The 20,616-nt window shown below is 46.8% G+C and overlaps 1 protein-coding gene across 10 annotated transcripts in view; it reads left to right on the top strand.

The window, feature by feature from the left end:
- Positions 1-20,616, top strand: part of LOC118941092 (microtubule-associated protein 2-like) — a 111,948-nt gene that overhangs the window by 54,360 nt on the left and 36,972 nt on the right. For 8 of the 10 annotated variants that reach the window (XM_036951787.1, XM_036951785.1, XM_036951791.1 and 5 more), the window contains one exon: positions 5,544-5,627. The exons of the other annotated variants lie outside the window; for them this stretch is intronic. The gene's annotated coding sequence lies outside the window, so the exon portion shown is untranslated. The remainder of the gene's footprint in view (positions 1-5,543; positions 5,628-20,616) is intronic. 10 annotated transcript variants of the gene reach the window in all.

A 20,616-nucleotide genomic window follows, 5' to 3' on the forward strand; every position in this document is an offset into this window, starting at 1 on the left:
ATAGTAGACAGACAGACAGCTCCACAGTAGTGACAGATGGACAGCTCCATATTATGCAGACAGACGGACGGACGGACGGACGGACAGACAGACAGACAGCTCCATAGTAGAGACAGACAGACAGTCTGTCTCGAATATGGAGCTGTCTGACAGCTCCATAGGACGGACAGACAGACAGACAGACAGACAGACAGACAGACAGACAGACAGACAGACAGACAGACCGCTCCATAGTAGAGACAGACAGACAGCTCCATAGTAGAAACATACAGACCGACAGCTCCATAGTAGAGACAGACAGACAGCTCCATAGTAGAGACAGACAGACCGACAGCTCCATAGTAGAGACAGACAGTTGGACAGCTCCATAGTAGAGACAGACAGGCAGACAGCTCCATAGTAGAGACAGACAGACAGACAGCTCCATAGTAGAGACAGACAGACGGACAGCTCCATAGTAGAGACAGACAGGCAAACAGCTCCGTAGTAGGGAGAGACAGACAGCTCCATAGTAGAGACAGACAGACGGACAGCTCCAAATTATGTAGACAGACAGATGACAGCTCCATATTATGTAGACAGACAGATGACAGCTCCATATTATGTAGACAGACAGATGACAGCTCCATATTATGTAGACAGACAGATGAAAGCTCCATATTATGTAGACAGACAAAAGGACAGCTCCATATTATGTAGACAGACAGAAGGACAGCTCCATATTATGTAGACAGACAGATGGCAGCTCCATATTATGTAGACAGACAGATGACAGCTCCATATTATGTAGACAGACAGATGGCAGCTCCATATTATGTAGACAGACAGATGACAGCTCCGTACTTTGTAGACAGACAGATGACAGCTCCAACAGAGTTGTCCATGTTCTTGTCCATATTCTGTTATAATCTCCACCCGGCACATCCAGAAGAGGACTGGCCACTCCTCCAAGCCTGGTTCCTCTCTAGGTTTCTTCCTAGGTTCCTGCCTGGGTTTTAGGCTGGGTTTCTGTACAGCACTTTGTGACATTGGCTGATGTAAAAAGGGCTTTATAAATAAATGTGATTGAAAGTTCAAAGGCAACTTCAAAGGCAACAGTGGATCAATGCAGTTCATTTCTTATGGACAGACATGGACACATCATTATCACCCCCTAATGGACAGACATGGACACATCATTATCACCCCCTAATGGACAGACATGGAAACATCATTAACACCCCCTAATGGACAGACATGGACACATCATTATCACCCCCTAATGGACAGACGTGGACACATCATTATCACCCCCTAATGGACAGACGTGGACACATCATTATCACCCCCTAATGGACAGACGTGGACACATCATTATCACCCCTAATGGACAGACATGGACACATCATTAACACCCCTTAATGGACAGACATGGAGACATCATTATCACCCCCTAATGGACAGACGTGGACACATCATTATCACCCCCTAATGGACAGACATGGACACATCATTATCACCCCCTAATGGACAGACATGGACACATCATTATCACCCCCTAATGGACAGACATGGACACATCATTATCACCCCCTAATGGACAGACGTGGACACATCATTATCACCCCCTAATGGACAGACGTGGACACATCATTATCACCCCCTAATGGACAGACGTGGACACATCATTATCACCCCCTAATGGACAGACATGGACACATCATTATCACCCCCTAATGGACAGACATGGACACATCATTAACACCCCTTAATGGACAGACATGGACACATCATTATCACCCCCTAATGGACAGACATGGACACATCATTATCACCCCCTAATGGACAGACATGGACACATCATTATCACCCCCTAATGGACAGACATGGACACATCATTATCACCCCCTAATGGACAGACGTGGACACATCATTATCACCCCCTAATGGACAGATGTGGACACATCATTATCACCCCCTAATGGACAGACGTGGACACATCATTATCACCCCCTAATGGACAGACATGGACACATCATTATCACCCCCTAATGGACAGACATGGACACATCATTAACACCCCTTAATGGACAGACATGGACACATCATTATCACCCCCTAATGGACAGACATGGACACATCATTATCACCCCCTAATGGACAGACATGGACACATCATTATCACCCCCTAATGGACAGACATGGACACATCATTATCACCCCCTAATGGACAGACATGGACACATCATTATCACCCCCTAATGGACAGACATGGACACATCATTATCACCCCCTAATGGACAGACATGGACACATCATTATCACCCCCTAATGGACAGACATGGACACATCATTATCACCCCCTAATGGACAGACATGGACACATCATTATCACCCCCTAATGGACAGACATAGACACATCATTATCACCCCCTAATGGACAGACATGGACACATCATTATCACCCCCTAATGGACAGACATAGACACATCATTATCACCCCCTAATGGACAGACATGGACACATCATTATCACCCCCTAATGGACAGACATGGACACATCATTATCACCCCTTAATGGACAGACATGGACACATCATTATCACCCCCTAATGGACAGACATGGACACATCATTATCACCCCCTAATGGACAGACATGGACACATCATTATCACCCCCTAATGGACAGACATGGACACATCATTATCACCCCCTAATGGACAGACATGGACACATCATTATCACCCCCTAATGGACAGACATGGACACATCATTATCACCCCCTAATGGACAGACATGGACACATCATTATCACCCCTTAATGGACAGACATGGACACATCATTATCACCCCCTAATGGACAGACATGGACACATCATTATCACCCCCTAATGGACAGACATGGACACATCATTATCACCCCCTAATGGACAGACATGGACACATCATTATCACCCCCTAATGGACAGACATGGACACATCATTATCACCCCCTAATGGACAGACATGGACACATCATTATCACCCCCTAATGGACAGACATGGACACATCATTATCACCCCCTCTGCAGTGGTATTTCAACCACAATCCCCAGTTGATTTAACTCTGACTGGTGGTTTGATGAATTAAACAAACACCAGTGTGTGTGTGTGTGTGTGTGTGCGTGACTGTGCATTCATGTGTGTGTGTGCCAAGGGAAGCTGGAGTCTGTCCGTGGGGACAAGGGGGCTGGCTGACTGAATTATAGATGAGGGATGTGTGCGAAGCGAAGGTTAAGTGAAGGACAGAATGCACAGTCTCTCTGAGTAGATCTCCTATATGATTTACTGTACCTCCAGGTCTGGAGCAACACAGACTTAGTCTGGCCTGGACACTTCAGACAGATCTCACTCAATCATTCTTCTGCAAAGGCTATAAATCCTAAACGAATATGTTTATTGCTGTAAAAGCGTTGGTAGAGCATAGCACATGCAACACCAGGGTTGTCGGTTCAATTCCCATGTGGGAACAGTAGGAAAATGTCTGCACTCACAGCTTACTGTAAGTGTCTCTGGATAAGAGTGTCTGATAAATGACTCCATGTCAACACTTAAACTAATATGATTATTGCTGTGTTTTCTCATTCATATAAATGATCAAGCATATCGGTTAGTACAAATCACTACTCAATGACAACAGATGGAGAGGATGATGATATTGATGATGATGGTGAGGCTAGACGAGTTGAAACCAGTCTAGAGCAAAATATGTCCAGCTAGGGAGCATGTCCCTACAACCATCTGTCTGCTTGTGTTTTCTAAACTTAGAGATCTAACACTTAGCAACAGACCAAGACAAGGCTCACTGACAGCTACTGTTGTACCTGACTGACTCTCTCTGTGCCAAAACAATGGCTGCTGTTGCTGTGAGCCTGGAACCTTTCAAGCCATCACTGAACCAGGCTGGCTGTGGTGAATTCGGTGAAGGGGACTTTGTCTGTCTGCTCCTGTGATCTCTGATTGTCATGGCTGCTCTGAGCAGATGTCCCCAAATCTCTCTCTCTTCCCCTTTCCATTCACCTTCCCTCACAATCCCTCAAGCTCTCCCTCAAGCTCTCCCTCCCTCCCATCACAGTTCTTTATGCCTTCCCTCCATTCCCCCGCCTCCCTCCCTCCCTCCCTCCATCCCTCCCTGCCTGCTTGCCTGCCTGCCTGCCTGCCTGCCTGCCTGCCTGCCTGCCTGCCTGCCTGCCTGCCTCATCCCCCTCTCGCTCCTCCCTCACCCCCTCTCTCTATCTCCTTCCCCAATGCTCTCCTCCCTCACCCCATCTCTCTCTCTCCATCTCTCTATCTCCCCAACTCTCTCCTCCCCTTTCTCTTTCTCTCCTCTCTCCTTCCCCCTCGCTCTCCTTCCCCATCTCTCTTTACCCCCCTTTCTCTTTCTCTCCTCTCTCCTTCCCCCTCGCTCTCCTTCCCCCTCTCTCACTCTCCTTCCCCTTCTCTCACTCTCCTTCCCCCATCCCTCTTTCCTTCCCCATCTCTCTTTACTCCCCTCTATCTCCCCCCTGTCTCTCTCTTCCTCTCTCTCTCCTCCCTTTGCAAACTCCTTCCCAAGGTCTCTACGCGTCTCTCCTCGTCTCTCCTCATCCCCTGTGTGAATACGGACAATCTTTAGAAACCTAGAAACTCACTTTGACATGTTGCTGGGGATTTCTGGCAAAAAAACAAGGCTACATCCCCAGGCCTGGTCGGGTTGGTTGTGTCACCCTTCTCCCCTTCCCCTCATCCCCTTCTCCCCTCTTCCTGTCTTCCCCCTCTCCCCTGTAGCTGTGATGGTCAGTGTGAATGGCCATGTTGCACTTGGTCCTGCCAGGGGCCCCTGACTGTGCTGGGGTGATGAATGTAGAACCAGCTCCCCGAAGAGACTCCCAGCCTAAGAACCAGACTGTCTGTCTGTCGCTGGGGCCAAACAAACCCATTGTTCTTATCTGTGGTGGACGTGCTCACATGGGCCCCCTCGTCACTGGTGGATAATGTGAGGACTTGTTGTAGTAATTGTGGATTGCCCCTCTGTCCCATTGTACTACCCATAGAAGTCTGCTATAGAGATTGGGATGCTTAATACAGTCCGGGCGAATTACTCCTAGACAGAGTAGATAGGATCACTCACAAACACTCTTAGTCAAACTAGGAGGTTTCTACATGAAAGCCTCCAGCCTTGGCCCACTGCTCCACACTGCAGTTTAAGTAGCATGCTTCAGGGAAAACACTGATCAGCTTAACCTGTAGTCCTCCATAAGTCTGCCAGCAACATTAATCCAACCATTGTGTTTGAGTAGACTACCCTCTCTTATTCAGTACATACTGTCAGTCTGGTACAGTATCTAGCCACTTTACCACGGACATGATTTAGAGTAGGGGGAATGGTGATCTGGCAACAGGTGTGTGTGTGTGTGTGTGTGTGTGTGTGTGTGTGTGTGTGTGTGTGTGTGTGTGTGTGTGTGTGTGTGTGTGTGTGTGTGTGTGTGTGTCATGACTGTTCTCTGTTTGTTCTAGCATTCTTAATTCTCTCTATCTCCCTATAGGTGTAACCAGGAGGTTTTCCTCATCTGTCCTCTGATTCCTACCATTGTGTTCAGAAGTGGTTAAGTCCATCAGCAACTCATCAGGTAAGACCAGAGAGAACAAACACTTGTAAAGAGAGCTTTAGCTGAAATGATGGTACAGATGTGGGATCTTTATTTGAAAAATAATCCTGCAGCAACAGGAAATTTAAATTATTTTGTGGATTATAATTAATGGACATTTTTTTGTAGGGGTTGATACATTTTCGTTAGGGCAAATCAAATCTGACATTTTAAGGTGGAAATCACAAACTTTAAAAGCCTTTTTAAACCTCGAATATACTACAATGTTGCATTTCCTGCTGTGCAGAGAGATTCTCAGCAACAAAAGAGGGATCAAATTAAGACCCTACATCTGCATGTTTATTTGACTAAACACAGAGATCACTGATTGCATATGTAGCCATAGATAATGTCTGTCCATACTATGGCCCCATAGTTCACTCCAGTTACCCTGTAAATCTGTCGATGTGCCCTTGAGCAAGGCTCTTAACCCTAATTTACTCCAGGGGTGCTGTACTACTATGGCTGACCCTGTAAAACAACACATTTCACTGTTCCTATCTGGTGTATGTGACAAGAAAACATCTATTTCTTTTGCATATCCATGTTTTTTGTTTATATCTCTGCTTATTGTCTCATGCGTATCTCTTCAGAGTAAAACACTGATTGATTTGTTTTCCTCAGAGGAAAACACATTCAATTATTAAACAACATTTATTTCCAATATGGTTCTGGAACACATAATTATGACTCATCATTACTGGAATCAGAGTTCATTCTGTAGAGCAGCAGGAGTGTTTGAACCTTCCCAGAATGCTCTTCCATGAGTCATCAGACCTCAGTAGTAATGGTTAAGTGGCTCTGCTCAGGCGTACCAGTACTGTAGTTACCAGGGTTTAGAAAGGGACAGAGGGTAATCGTGTGTATAATACCATTTAGAATGAGGGTAAAGGGGTATTGTGGGTAATTGAGTCCTTGATAACATGGATGTGTTAGAGGATGTATAATATATTTCTTATACTAGCAGATCCAGTCATAGTCTGTCCTGTTGCTTCTCAATCTCCATTCTGTTTGACATGTTGAGGATCCATTAAGGTTTTATTGATACATTGTAGACATTTACTGGCACTTACTCAATGTTGAAATGTTATCAGCAGTGTTTTTATCATGGCCAGAAGGTTATTGACAGCAATTGTGTGATTTGCCTGTGAGTGTGGACAGTATAAACCTGTTCTCAAACCAGTAATCCCCCAGACAACAGAAAACATGTTAGAATCCCAGTGTAGGTTATTGGCCTGACAGCCCAACAGCACTATAACTGATCTGCTCCTGTCCTGACCAATCACAACTGTGAAACAAACCAACCTGACCAATCAAAGTTTAGAAACAGTCCAACCTGACCAATCAGAACTTAGAAACAAACCAACCTGACCAATCAAAGTTTAGAAACAGTCCAACCTGACCAATCAGAACTTAGAAACAAACCAACCTGACCAATCAAAGTTTAGAAACAGTCCAACCTGACCAATCAGAACTTAGAAACAAACCAACCTGACCAATCAGAACTTAGAAACAAACCAACCTGACCAATCAAAGTTTAGAAACAGTCCAAGCTGACCAGAGTTAACAGTCCAACCAGAGAGGCCATGACTGGCTCTATTCCCTTCAACACTGACCAGCAACAAGGTATTATTGAGTTGTTGATGTCACTTAGCCTGACGTCCATTAGTGGGACTGTAATGGCCTCTGGTCATGTCATATATGTCTGTCTGACCCGTGGAGTAGACACCACCTGGTCATACCTGGCCATCTACACACACGCACGCACGCACGCACGCACGCACGCACGCACGCACACACACACACACACACACAACACACACACACACACACACACACACACACACACACACACACACACACACACACACACACACACACACACACACACACACACACACACACAGACACTCGGTTGAGGGGGTAATAACTGTAAGTAACTATCCTGCAGGCCTAATGACTGTAATGGCTAGTGACTCAGGCTGTCACTTTCTTACTGTTGTTATGTAAGGTCCTACAGTAGACTGCTGCACTAAGGTCTTTGTTTGGTTGAAAGGCATGTCTGACCTGGCAGACTGGCTGGCTGACTGGCTGGCTGACTGGCTGGCTGACCTGACTGACCTGACTGACTGGCTGGCTGACCTGGCTGACCTGACTGACTGACTGGCTGGCTGACCTGACTGACCTGACTGGCTGGCTGACTGGCTGGCTGGCTGACCTGACTGACCTGACTGACTGGCTGGCTGACCTGGCTGGCTGACTGGCTGGCTGACCTGACTGACTGGCTGGCTGACCTGACTGACTGGCTGGCTGACCTGACTGACCTGACTGACTGACTGGCTGGCTGACCTGACTGACTGGCTGGCTGACTGGCTGGCTGGCTGACTGGCTGGCTGACCTGACTGACCTGACTGACTGGCTGGCTGACCTGACTGACTGACTGGCTGGCTGACCTGACTGACCTGACTGGCTGGCTGACTGGCTGGCTGGCTGACCTGACTGACCTGACTGGCTGGCTGACATGGCTGACTGTCTAACCTGACTGGCTCACTGGCCAGGCTCACTGGCCTGGCTGGCTGACTGGCTGACTGACTGGCTGTCTGACATGGCTGGCTGACTGGTTGACTGACTGACTGTCTGTCTGACATGGCTGACTGTCTAACCTGACTGGCTCACTGGCCTGGCTGGCTGACGTGACTGACCTGACTGGCTGACTGACTGGCTGTCTGACATGGCTGGCTGACTGGTTGACTGACTGGCTGTCTGACATGGCTGGCTGACTGACTGGCTGGCTGACATGGCTGTCTGACTGACTGGCTGTCTGACATGGCTGTCTGACCTGACTGTCTGGCTGACTGACTGACTGACTGGCTGGCTGACTGACTGGCTGTCTGACATGGCTGTCTGACCTGACTGGCTGACTGACTGGCTGTCTGACTAACTGACTGGCTGACTGGCTGCAGCTGGAGACAGAGCTCTGCAATGCAGCAACAGCAGGGAACATTATAAATTCTCTACTTTCACCTTGTGCTGACGTCAAACCTGGGCTGTGTTCAGTAGGAACAAAATGTATTGAAACAATGAGGCGGAGCTCTAGAACCCGAACTTATCCAATCAGAACACAGATCACTTTTTGCTATGATGTGCCTTTCTGAATATGACCCTGGTTTAAAGAGTACCCTGCTGTAATACCTTGGTGTAATACCCTGGTGCAATACCCTGGTGTATTACCCTGGTGTAATACCCTGCTGTTATACCCTGCGGTTATACCCTGGTTAATACCCTGGTGTAATACCCTGGTTAATACCCTGGTGTAATACCCTGGTTAATAGCCTGCTGTAGTACCCTGGTTAATACCCTGGTTAATACCCTGGTGTAATACCCTGCTGTAATACCCTGGTTAATACCCTGCTGTAGTACCCTGGTTAATACCCTGCTGTAATACCCTGGTGTAATACCCTGGTTAATACCCTGGTTAATTCCCTGGTTAATACCCTGGTGTAATACCCTGGTTAATACCCTGGTGTAATACCCTTGTTAATACCCTGGTTAATACCCTGCTGTAATACCCTGGTGTAATACCCTTGTTAATACCCTGGTTAATTCCCTGGTTAATACCCTGGTTAATACTCTGCTGTAATACCCTGGTGTAATACCCTGGTTAATACCCTTGTTAATTCCCTGGTTAATACACTGGTGTAATTCCCTGGTTAATACCCTGGTGTAATACCCTGGCATAACCAATTTGACAGAGCTTGAAAAAATGTGAAAATAATAATGAGTAAATGTTGCACAATCCAGGTGTGGAAAGCTCTTAGAGATTTACCCAGAAAGACTCACAGCTGTAATCACTGCCAAAGGGTGTGTGAATACTTATGTAAATTAGATTTATTTGTATTTCATTTTTAATACATGTGCAAAAATATAAAAAAAAAACGTTTTCACTTTGTCATAATGGGGTATTGTGTGTATTGCGAGATAAAAATAGTGTTTAATTCATTTTGAATTCCGACTGTAACACAACAAAATGTGGAATAAATCAAGAGGTATGAATACTTTCTGAAGGCACTGACAGATATGATTGATGATTGTCTGAGGTGTACAGTAGCGTCCTGAATGTTTCACCTCACTGAATACGTCCTTGTTGAATGCTGTTCATTCACACTTCACTGTGCTTCTATTCTACTACCATTCTGCCTTGTATTCTACTACCATTCTGCCTTGTATTCTACTACCATTCTGCCTTCTATTCTACTACCATTCTGCCTTGTATTCTACTACCATTCTGCCTTGTATTCTACTACCATTCTGCCTTGTATTCTACTACCATTCTGCCTTCTATTCTACTACCATTCTGCCTTGTATTCTACTACCATTCTGCCTTCTATTCTACTACCATTCTGCCTTGTATTCTACTACCATTCTGCCTTCTATTCTACTACCATTCTGCCTTGTATTCTACTACCATTCTGCCTTGTATTCTACTATCATTCTGCCTTGTATTCTACTACCATTCTGCCTTGTATTCTACTACCATTCTGCCTTCTATTCTACTACCATTCTGCCTTATATTCTACTACCATTCTGCCTTGTATTCTACTACCATTCTGCCTTCTATTCTACTACCATTCTGCCTTGTATTCTACTACCATTCTGCCTTCTATTCTACTACCATTCTGCCTTGTATTCTACTACCATTCTGCCTTGTATTCTACTACCATTCTGCCTTGTATTCTACTACCATTCTGCCTTGTATTCTACTACCATTCTGCCTTCTATTCTACTACCATTCTGCCTTCTATTCTACTACCATTCTGCCTTGTATTCTACTACCATTATGCCTTGTATTCTACTACCATTCTGCCTTGTATTCTACTATCATTCTGCCTTGTATTCTACTACCATTCTGCCTTGTATTCTACTACCATTCTGCCTTGTATTCTACTACCATTCTGCCTTCTATTCTACTACCATTCTACCTTGTATTCTACTACCATTCTGCCTTGTATTCTACTACCATTCTGCCTTGTATTCTACTATCATTCTGCCTTGTATTCTACTACCATTCTGCCTTGTATTCTACTATCTGTCTCTGCTGAGTCACCATACATGTATGAGATGGTATTATCCTAAACCTTGACAAAGGTGAACATCTGCAGCAGGTTGACATTTAATGTCATGAGTCTAGCCCTGGAGGCAGAACTGAGCCCTTTCCACTAGATGGGCCAGCTGGAAAGTCTAAATTGGCTAAATTGTAAAGATTTATGAACACATAAATGTGCTTTTGGTCTTAATATAAGGTTAGGGTTAGGCATTAGGTTTAATGACTTTATGTCTGTGCCAGCTAGTGACCACAAGCAGAGCTGCCTCCAGAACAACAACCTACACATCTGCACACCCTGAATCTATAGCTACCCAGGGTTGATGTAAGGACCTATGTACAGTATGTCCTTGTATGACCACTCCGTCCCCACAAGACGGTGTCCTCACAAACCACAAGGATTACAGGGGCAGGTTGATCTGAGCTACTGTGATGGGCTGGCACTAGCAGGAATTCTGTCTCCTAAATGGCGGCTGACATTCTGATGAACAGAACTCAGGGAGGCATGAAGATTGCCCCAGTAGAGGAGCAGGAAGAGGACAGGGCTTATGAAAGAGGGAGGGAGGGAGACAGGGAGGGAGACAGGGAGGGAGACAGGGAGGGAGACAGAGAGGGAGACAGAGAGGGAGACAGGGAGGGAGGGAGGGAGGGAGCGAGGGAGAATTTAATTGAAAGAGAAATGGTGAGAGAGAGAGGTCATAGAGAGAGAGAGGGAAAGAGAGAGGGAAAGAGAGAGAGAAAGAGAGAGAGAGAGAGAAGGGTCATAGAGAGAGGTAGTGGGAGAAGATGAGGGTGAAAAGAGTGAGACAATGGAGGGAGAGAGGGAGGGCAAGAGGGGGGTGAGAGACAGAGAGAGAGAGAGAAGGTGGGAGAGAAGTAATGGGAGAAAAGGGTGGGAAATAGAGAAACTATAGAGGGGAGGCAGAGAGAGATGGAGGAGCTTATGATGCCTACTGACCTGAGTGGAACTCAGAAAGCCCCTGAGGCTTCCTGTCCTGCCACGCCCAAAAGCAAACCATCTTCATCCAACCATCAATATTTCTCTCTCTCTAGCTCTCTCTCTCCTATCCCTCACTCTGTGTACTGTTTCTGCTGGCATATGATAGCCAGACCCTGCATGTTCCAACCAGGGAGAACTAGCCCAGTCTGACCAGTCAGTGTTAGAAGTGATAGGACAGGACATTCTGATGTCCCCTGGCCTGCATACCGCCTGCACTGTTTACTAAGGCTTATATGGAGAAAAAAGGAACAGAGATGACAGGAAGAAAAGCTGATTTTCTGGTTATGATCGTCCTTTCTATGTGTGTCTGATATCGTCTCATCTCACAGTACAAAGGAATGAAAAGAGATTTTCCGCCAGCTTCTAATGGAATGTGAGGTATTAGACTGTTAGACAGTTAGGCACTATCCCTCTTTCTCGCGCTGCTTGTTTGAGTGTTTTTGTGCTGTAATGAGGGGTGAGCATGGACAGGGGGACAGGGAGGGGGGAGTCAGATAATGTTAGCATGACTGGATCACAATGATATGGAAACAGCCTTTCCTTATCAGGTCAATGAGATGCTAATTACTCATCATCTCCCTAGTGGTGTACTGTAAAGGTAGACTCAGCAAGCCACACTTTCTCCTTAGCAACAGCCAGGCTAGACATTCCTTTGGCTTCGATTCTCTCTCTCGCTCTCTCTCTCACTCTGTGTGTGTCGCAGTAGGGCTTTTCTTTCCTCTGTTGATCACACAGAGAGATCTCATCCTCTCAACCACCTCCTTCCACTCCACTACAGCATATATTGGCCTAGTTTACTGAACTCCTTTCTACACTGCCAGGACCGCAGAGAGAGAGAGAGAGGGAGGGAGGGGGGGGGGGGGAGAGAGAGGGGGGAGAGAGAGGGGGGGGGAGGGAAGGGATGGTGAGAGAGAGGGGAAGGGGGGTTAGAGAGAGAGAGAGAGAGAGCGGGGGGAAGGGGTGAGAGAGAGAGGAGTTTGAGTTTTTATAAAACCTTTATTTTATACTCAAGTATTTAAAAAAAAATCTCTCTTCTGGACACCTTTATTATACTCCAACCACATTGTTAACAATAATAGTGACATATGAGATAACAACCAATGCCATCTCCTCATCCTCTCTTCCACCATTTCAACCTCCCCATTACATTGTTTTCCATTGTCCCCTCATCCCCTATCTACACTACAAGATACTTAAAACCTCCCTTACACCATTCCAGCCCCCCTGCAAACCCATGATCCCTCCAGACCATTTCCCCCAATTTATCTTTGCAGAGGATATTCCCCTAAACCGATCAACCACGAGACTCAAACTATCAACCTCCGCTTGATTTTTCACTAAAATAACTACATCATAAGCATAGGCAGAGAGACGAACAGGAGGAATATCCCCTGAAAAGTACTGTACACTCCTTCAATGCGACTTCTAATGCTATTTAGTAGTGGCTCTATAGCGATGACATATAACATTCCCGACAACAAACACCCCTGCCTAATACCTCTACACACTTTTCAATACACTTTCAATGTCACCATATATCACCCTGATCATGGCAATAAAACCAGAGCTGAAACCAAAATCCTCAAAGGTGTGCCATAAGTATTGATGTTCAACTCAGTCAAATTTCCTTCACCTGATCAATTGAAATTAGACCAGCGTTCAACCCAATAGCCCTAGAGACGTCCCTAGAGATGTTATCCTCTATCTGCCTGCCGGGAACACAGAAGGACTGGTCCGTGTGTATGATTTGCCACATCACCTCCCTCAGCCTGTTGGACAAAGCCTTGGACAGGATCTTATAATCAGTGTACATTAAGGCCACCGGCCTCCAGTTCTTCACCTCCCTAGGGTCACCCTTTTTTGGCAGTAGGGAGGACAGCCCATCTGCAGTTTATCGGTAGTAACCCTCCGGTCAAAAACTAAAGCCCATCAATGCCCAGTGCCCTTCCATTTTCCATGCCATTTTCCAATGCAGTTTGTAGCTTCTACAAAGACAATGGTTGCTAAAGCTCAACCTGAGCTTCTGCAGCCACCTGTGAGAGCCCATCAAGAAACTGTTGTGTCACTGTTATATCCTCTTTGTCCTCCCACTTGTAGAGCTCAGCATATAACTCTACTGCCCTCTTTCTAATTTCACTAGGGCTAGTGAGCTCCTGTCCAACAGCTGATTTGAGGCAATTAATAATTCTGCTTTGTCCATTATCTTTCTCTAAACCAAAGAAAAATTTGGATTAGGCATCCATTTCAGAGATTCCCTGAAACGTACTTCTCAGTTTCACCAATGCCCCCTGTGCTCTGATACCCAGCAGGTCTGCCAATGTGGCTTTTTTCCTCTTGAGGGCCTGAGCATGGCCTCGATCTCCTGTGGGCTCAACTAACGTCAGGATTTCCACTATTTCCGACTCTAAAGCGTTAATTGAACATTGAAAATAAGAATTTGTTCTTAAGTGACTTGCCTAGTTACAGTAAATAAAGGTAAAATAAAAAAATAACAAAAATTTGATCTCATGATATCTCTGGTGACATTCATCGTGTATTTATTACAACATTTTTGAATCTGGATTTTCCCTATATCCTACCACTGTTGAATGGATTGGCCTTTTGAGACCTCCACCTCTCCCAGAAACCTCTCCACCCCTCCACCTCTCCACCTCTCCCAGAAACCTCTCCACCTCTCCCAGAAACCTCTCCACCTCTACCAGAAACCTCCCCACCTCTCCCAGAAACCTCTCCACCGCTCCACCTCTCCCAGAAACCTCTCCACCTCTCCCAGAAACGTCTCCACCTCTCCACCTCTCCACCTCTCCCAGAAACCTCTCCACCCCTCCACCTCTCCACCTCTCCCAGAAACCTCTCCACCTCTCCCAGAAACCTCTCCACCTCTACCAGAAACCTCCCCACCTCTCCCAGAAACCTCTCCACCGCTCCACCTCTCCCAGAAACCTCTCCACCTCTCCCAGAAACGTCTCCACCTCTCCACCTCTCCACCTCTCCCAGAAACCTCTCCACCCCTCCACCTCTCCACCTCTCCCAGAAACCTCTCCACCTCTCCCAGAAACCTCTCCACCTCTACCAGAAACCTCCCCACCTCTCCCAGAAACCTCTCCACCGCTCCACCTCTCCCAGAAACCTCTCCACCTCTCCCAGAAACCTCTCCACCTCTCCCAGAAACGTCTCCACCTCTCCACCTCTCCACCTCTCCCAGAAACCTCTCCACCTCTCCATCTCTCCCAGAAACCTCTCCAACTCTCCCAGAAACCTCTCCACCTCTCCCAGAAACATCTCCACCTCTCCACCTCTCCCAGAAACCTCTCCACCTCTCCACCTCTCCCAGAAACCTCTCCACCTCTCCCAGAAACCTCTCCACCTCTCCCAGAAACCTCTCCACCTCTCCACCTCTCCCATCCACCTCTCCACCTCTCCCAGAAACCTCTCCACCTCTCCATCTCTCCACCTCTCCACCTCTCCCAGAAACCTCTCCACCTATCCCAGAAACCTCTCCACCTCTCCACCTTTCTCAGAAACCTCTCCACCTCTCCCAGAAACCTCTCCACCTCTCCACCTCTCCCAGAAACCTCGCCACCTCTCCCAGAAACATCTCCACCCCTCCACCTCTCCACCTCTCTCAGAAACCTCTCCACCTCTCCCAGAAACCTCTCCACCTCTCCACCTCTCCCAGAAACCTCTCCACCTCTCCCAGAAACCTCTCCGCCCCTCCACCTCTCCCAGAAACCTCTCCACCCCTCCACCTCTCCTCTCCAACCTCTCCCAGAAACCTCTCCACCTCTCCCCTCCACCTCTCCACCTCTCCACCTCTCCCAGAAACCTATCCACCCCTCCACCTCGCCCACCTCTCCACCTCTCCCAGAAACCTCTCCACCCCTCCACCTCTCCTCTCCATCTCTCACAGAAACCTCTCCACCTCTCCCAGAAATCTCTCCATCTCTCTACCTCTCCCAGAAACCTCTCCACCTCTCCCAGAAACCTCTCCATCTCTCCACCTCTCTACCTCTCCCAGAAATCTCTCCATCTCTCCACCTCTCCCAGAAACCTCTCCACCTCTCCACCTCTCCCAGAAAACTCTCCATCTCTCCAACTCTCCCAGAAACCTCTCCACCTCTCCCACCTCTCCACCTCTCCCAGAAACCTCTCCACCTCTCCCAGAAACCTCTCCACCTCTCCCAGAAACCTCTCCATCTCTCCACCTCTCCCACCTCTCCCAGAAACTCTCCACCTCTCCCAGAAACCTCTCCACCTCTCCCACCTCTCCCAGAAACTCTCCACCTCTCCCAGAAACCTCTCCACCTCTCCCAGAGAGATTGTGTTCTCTCTCACTTAGGCCCATGTGTACTGTCTCGTGCCTCCATGTTGGCTCTGGAAAATATCACAGTTCATGTGTTACAATAAGGCGTTTTTAAAAAGTCCTTGAGGCTAAATGAGGTTCTTTGTGGTTTCTGTCTAAATCGCTGACTGTGCAGTTAAAATCCACAGCAATAAATAAATAATCCTTAGTGTTACATTTCTCAATGGTATTTGATGTCTCTGCCACTTCTGGGGCATATACATTTATATACACATAGTGATGTTTTCATACCTAACTTGTAATAACCTTCCCTCAACTACCTCTTCATCCTCATATGACAAAGGCAAAAGCCTTTTGAGAACAGGATAGCCACACCCCATACTCTTTGAGCTTTTATGACTATACGTCTCTCGCCCCATTTACGTTTTAAGAACAAATCTTAAAACTGCTCATGGCTGAAAAACAAATACAGAGAACGAGACAGAAAACACATCTCTTTACAAAGTTAAGGCTGTGACTGAACTCTTTCATTTCCTTTACAATTTAAATCACTTGTCACTCTCGTAACAGCTTTCTTGAGTCTAGCGATTTCAGAGCTTGTCAAACCTCAAATGATTTATCAATCTCTACCTTCCTCTTAGAATTAGAACCTTCATCACCCCTTAAATTCTTCCTCTTAATCATCGGTACTTTAAACACAGCTGCTTAATTTTCCATTGTTTCAATCTCCTCTTGAACTCCACTTTCATTTTCCAGCACCGACTCAGCGACCCCGGTCTCAGTCTCATGTTCATCCCTTCTCGGTGGTGCATTACCTGCACCCCCGCCGGCTCTGCGCGCTGGTTCTCAGGACAACAACGTACCAAATGCCCCTCTCTTCCACAGCCAAAGCATTTCATTGATTCAGAAGAAGTGTAGAACACAATCAAATCCGTCAATCTTAAAACTAAACGCTAAATTCAGTTGGTCAGTATCCTTCTTTAAAATCATGTGCACTTGTCTCCTATGAGACACGACATGTTTCAACAAAGGAGATTTGCATCCAGAAATAACCTTTTTTTTTTATTGTAGATACAAGTTGACCATGACAAGATAACTCTCCCTCCAACACTTCATCTCTAACGAATGGTGGCACATTAGAAAGTATAACTTTCTTTGCCCGATTCCTAAGAGGAAATACCGACGTCTGTGTCTCCCGCAATCCCTGACTGAGGGTTGACTACATCTGGTCTGTTCTCTGACTGAGGGTTGACTACATCTGGTCTGTTCCCTGACTGAGGGTTGACTACATCTGGTCTGTTCTCTGACTGAGGGTTGACTACATCTGGTCTGTTCTCTGACTGAGGGTTGACTACATCTGGTCTGTTCTCTGACTGAGGGTTGACTACATCTGATCTGTTCTCTGACTGAGGGTTGACTACATCTGGTCTGTTCTCTGACTGAGGGTTGACTACATCTGGTGTGTTCTCTGACTGAGGGTTGACTACATCTGGTCTGTTCTCTGACTGAGGGTTGACTACATCTGGTCTGTTCTCTGACTGAGGGTTGACTACATCTGGTCTGTTCTCCGACTGAGGGTTGACTACATCTGGTCTGTTCTCCGACTGAGGGTTGACTACATCTGGTCTGTTCTCTGACTGAGGGTTGACTACATCTGATGATGTGGGGAATCACAGATAATGAGAGCTGTGGTTTCCCTGCCATGTGCAGATGGGCGAGGTGTGCGTGTCGTGCACGTGCGTTTGTGTGTGTGTGTATGTATGTACTTAGAAGCCTGTCTGGGCCATCTGTGGGATCCCAGCTGACTTGTAGGGCCTGTTACCATGGTAACCGTCTCCTTAGGGTGTCTGTGTGTGTGTGTGTGTTGACTCTTCTCATTTTGGTCTCTCCACTGTATCATAATATGCATGATTCTTACTGCTAAGGCGAGAGGGCACGAGACAAATCAAATCTGTTTCTCTTTACACTCCCAATTGAATTGTAAAAGCTGCAGAGCCCAGTTAATGTGTTTGTTATTTACAATACTGAGTGACTGAAATAAATCCTTGTCTGCCTTCCCATTCCTCTACCCTTCTCCAGAAGTACGCATTTCTTCACTCCCCCTTATGCATTTAAAGGCATCGGATTGGTGCAAACATGGCTTGAGGTAGTTTTACCCGTTTACCTCACAACAGTCCCTTCCTTTTAGATCCTCGAGGGGAAGTGTACAAGAGCAGACATGAGGAGGAGGGCAGAGAATCAGACTGTAGCCCTTGTTCTTGTTGTTGATTTGAGCATGTTAGGGTTGAGAGTGAGACAGGTGGTCCATGTTCCACACAGCCTTATGAGGATGGGTCTAGCTAGTCCTTTATACTAGTCCTCCTCTGGATGTCCCCTTCATTCACCCTACATAACCCCCTTCCTCAAACATAACCCCCTTCCTCAAACATAACCCCCTTCCTCAAACATAACCCCCTTCCTCAAACATAACCCCCTTCCTCAAACATAACCCCCTTCCTCCAACATAACCCCCTTCCTCAAACATAACCCCCTTCCACATAACCCCCTTCCTCAAACATAACCCCCTTCCTCAAACATAACCCCCTTCCTCAAACATAACCTCCTTCCTCAAACATAACCCCCTTCCTCAAACATAACCCCCTTCCTCAAACATATCCCCCTTCCTCAAACATAACCTCCTTCCTCAAACATAACCTCCTTCCTCAAACATAACCCCCTTCCTCAAACATAACCCCCTTCCTGAACATAACCCCCTTCCTCAAACATAACCCCCTTCCTCAAACATAACCCCCTTCCTCAAACATAACCCCCTTCCTCAAACATAACCCCCTTCCTCAAACATAACCCCTTCCTGAACATAACCTCCTTCCTCAAACATATCCCCCTTCCTGAACATAACCCCCTTCCTCAAACATAACCCCCTTCCTCAAACATAACCCCCTTCCTGAACATAACCCCCTTCCTCAAACATAACCCCCTTCCTCAAACATAACCCCCTTCCTCAAACATAACCCCCTTCCTCAAACATAACCCCTTCCTGAACATAACCTCCTTCCTCAAACATATCCCCCTTCCTGAACATAACCCCCTTCCTCAAACATAACCCCCTTCCTCAAACATAACCCCCTTCCTGAACATAACCCCCTTCCTCAAACATAACCCCCTTCCTCAAACATAACCCCCTTCCTCAAACATAACCCCCTTCCTCAGACATAACCCCCTTTCTCAAACATAACCCCCTTCCTCAAACATAACCCCCTTCCTCAAACATAACCCCCTTCCTCAGACATAACCCCCTTCCTCAAACATAACCCCCTTCCTCAAACATAACCCCCTTCCTCAAACATAACCCCCTTCCTCAAACATATCCCCTTCCTCAAACATAACCTCCTTCCTCAAACATAACCTCCTTCCTCAAACATAACCCCCTTCCTCAAACATAACCCCCTTCCTGAACATAACCCCCTTCCTCAAACATAACCCCCTTCCTCAAACATAACCCCCTTCCTCAAACATAACCCCTTCCTGAACATAACCCCCTTCCTCAAACATAACCCCCTTCCTCAAACATAACCCCTTCCTGAACATAACCTCCTTCCTCAAACATATCCCCCTTCCTGAACATAACCCCCTTCCTCAAACATAACCCCCTTCCTCAAACATAACCCCCTTCCTCAAACATAACCCCCTTCCTCAAACATAACCCCCTTCCTGAACATAACCCCCTTCCCTTTCCCTGTGGAGGCTACTGAGGGGAGGACGGCTCATAATAATGGCTGGAATGGGGCGAATGGAATGGTATCAAACACATAGAAACCATGTTTGATACCATTCCACTCATTTCGTTCCAGCCATTACCACAAGTCTGTCCTCCCCTATTAAGGTGCCACCAACCTCCTCCCTTTCTCACAGGCCTCTGTCCCTGTCTCACCCAGTGGGATGTGGGATGTTGAGCAGAGACAAAGCCATATAGTCTACGTGCTGGTTAAGCTCAAACTGGTGCCATACCTCGATATAGTGACAGATTTCCAGACCCTTTCCTGTTGCCTACCCCTGCCTTAGGCCCTAGGTATGCCAAGTATGTGCCAGGCAGATTCTATACTGAGGACACTAGGAAGTGTCCCTTTGTGCCTGATAGAGGCTTGGTGTGGGGGTTGTGCAATACTGCATTGTCATTTACTGATTGATTTGAACTGCCAGTCTTTTTATCGCTTTAACCTCTTATATGCTCTCTCTCTCTCTCTCTCTCTCTCTCTCTCTCTCTCTCTCTCTCTCTCTCTCTCTCTCTCTTGTTCTCTCTCTCTCTCTCTTTATCTCTCTCTCTCTTTATCTCTCTCTTTTTCTGTCCCTCTTTCTCTCTCTTTCTCTCTCTCTCTCACTCTCTCTTTCTCTCTCTCTCACTTCCTATCTCTCTCCATCCCTCTTTCTCTGTCCCTTTCTCTCTCTCTCTGTCTCTCTCTGTTTCTCCTCATTCTTCCTCTCTCTCTACCGCTACCCCCTATCTCTCACCCCCCTCTTCCTCTTCCTCTCCCCCCCTCTCTCTCTCCCCTCACTCCTTCCCCCCTCC

The sequence above is a fragment of the Oncorhynchus mykiss genome, chromosome 18 (genome assembly GCF_013265735.2).
Source record: "Oncorhynchus mykiss isolate Arlee chromosome 18, USDA_OmykA_1.1, whole genome shotgun sequence".
Classification (NCBI taxonomy): domain Eukaryota; kingdom Metazoa; phylum Chordata; class Actinopteri; order Salmoniformes; family Salmonidae; genus Oncorhynchus; species Oncorhynchus mykiss.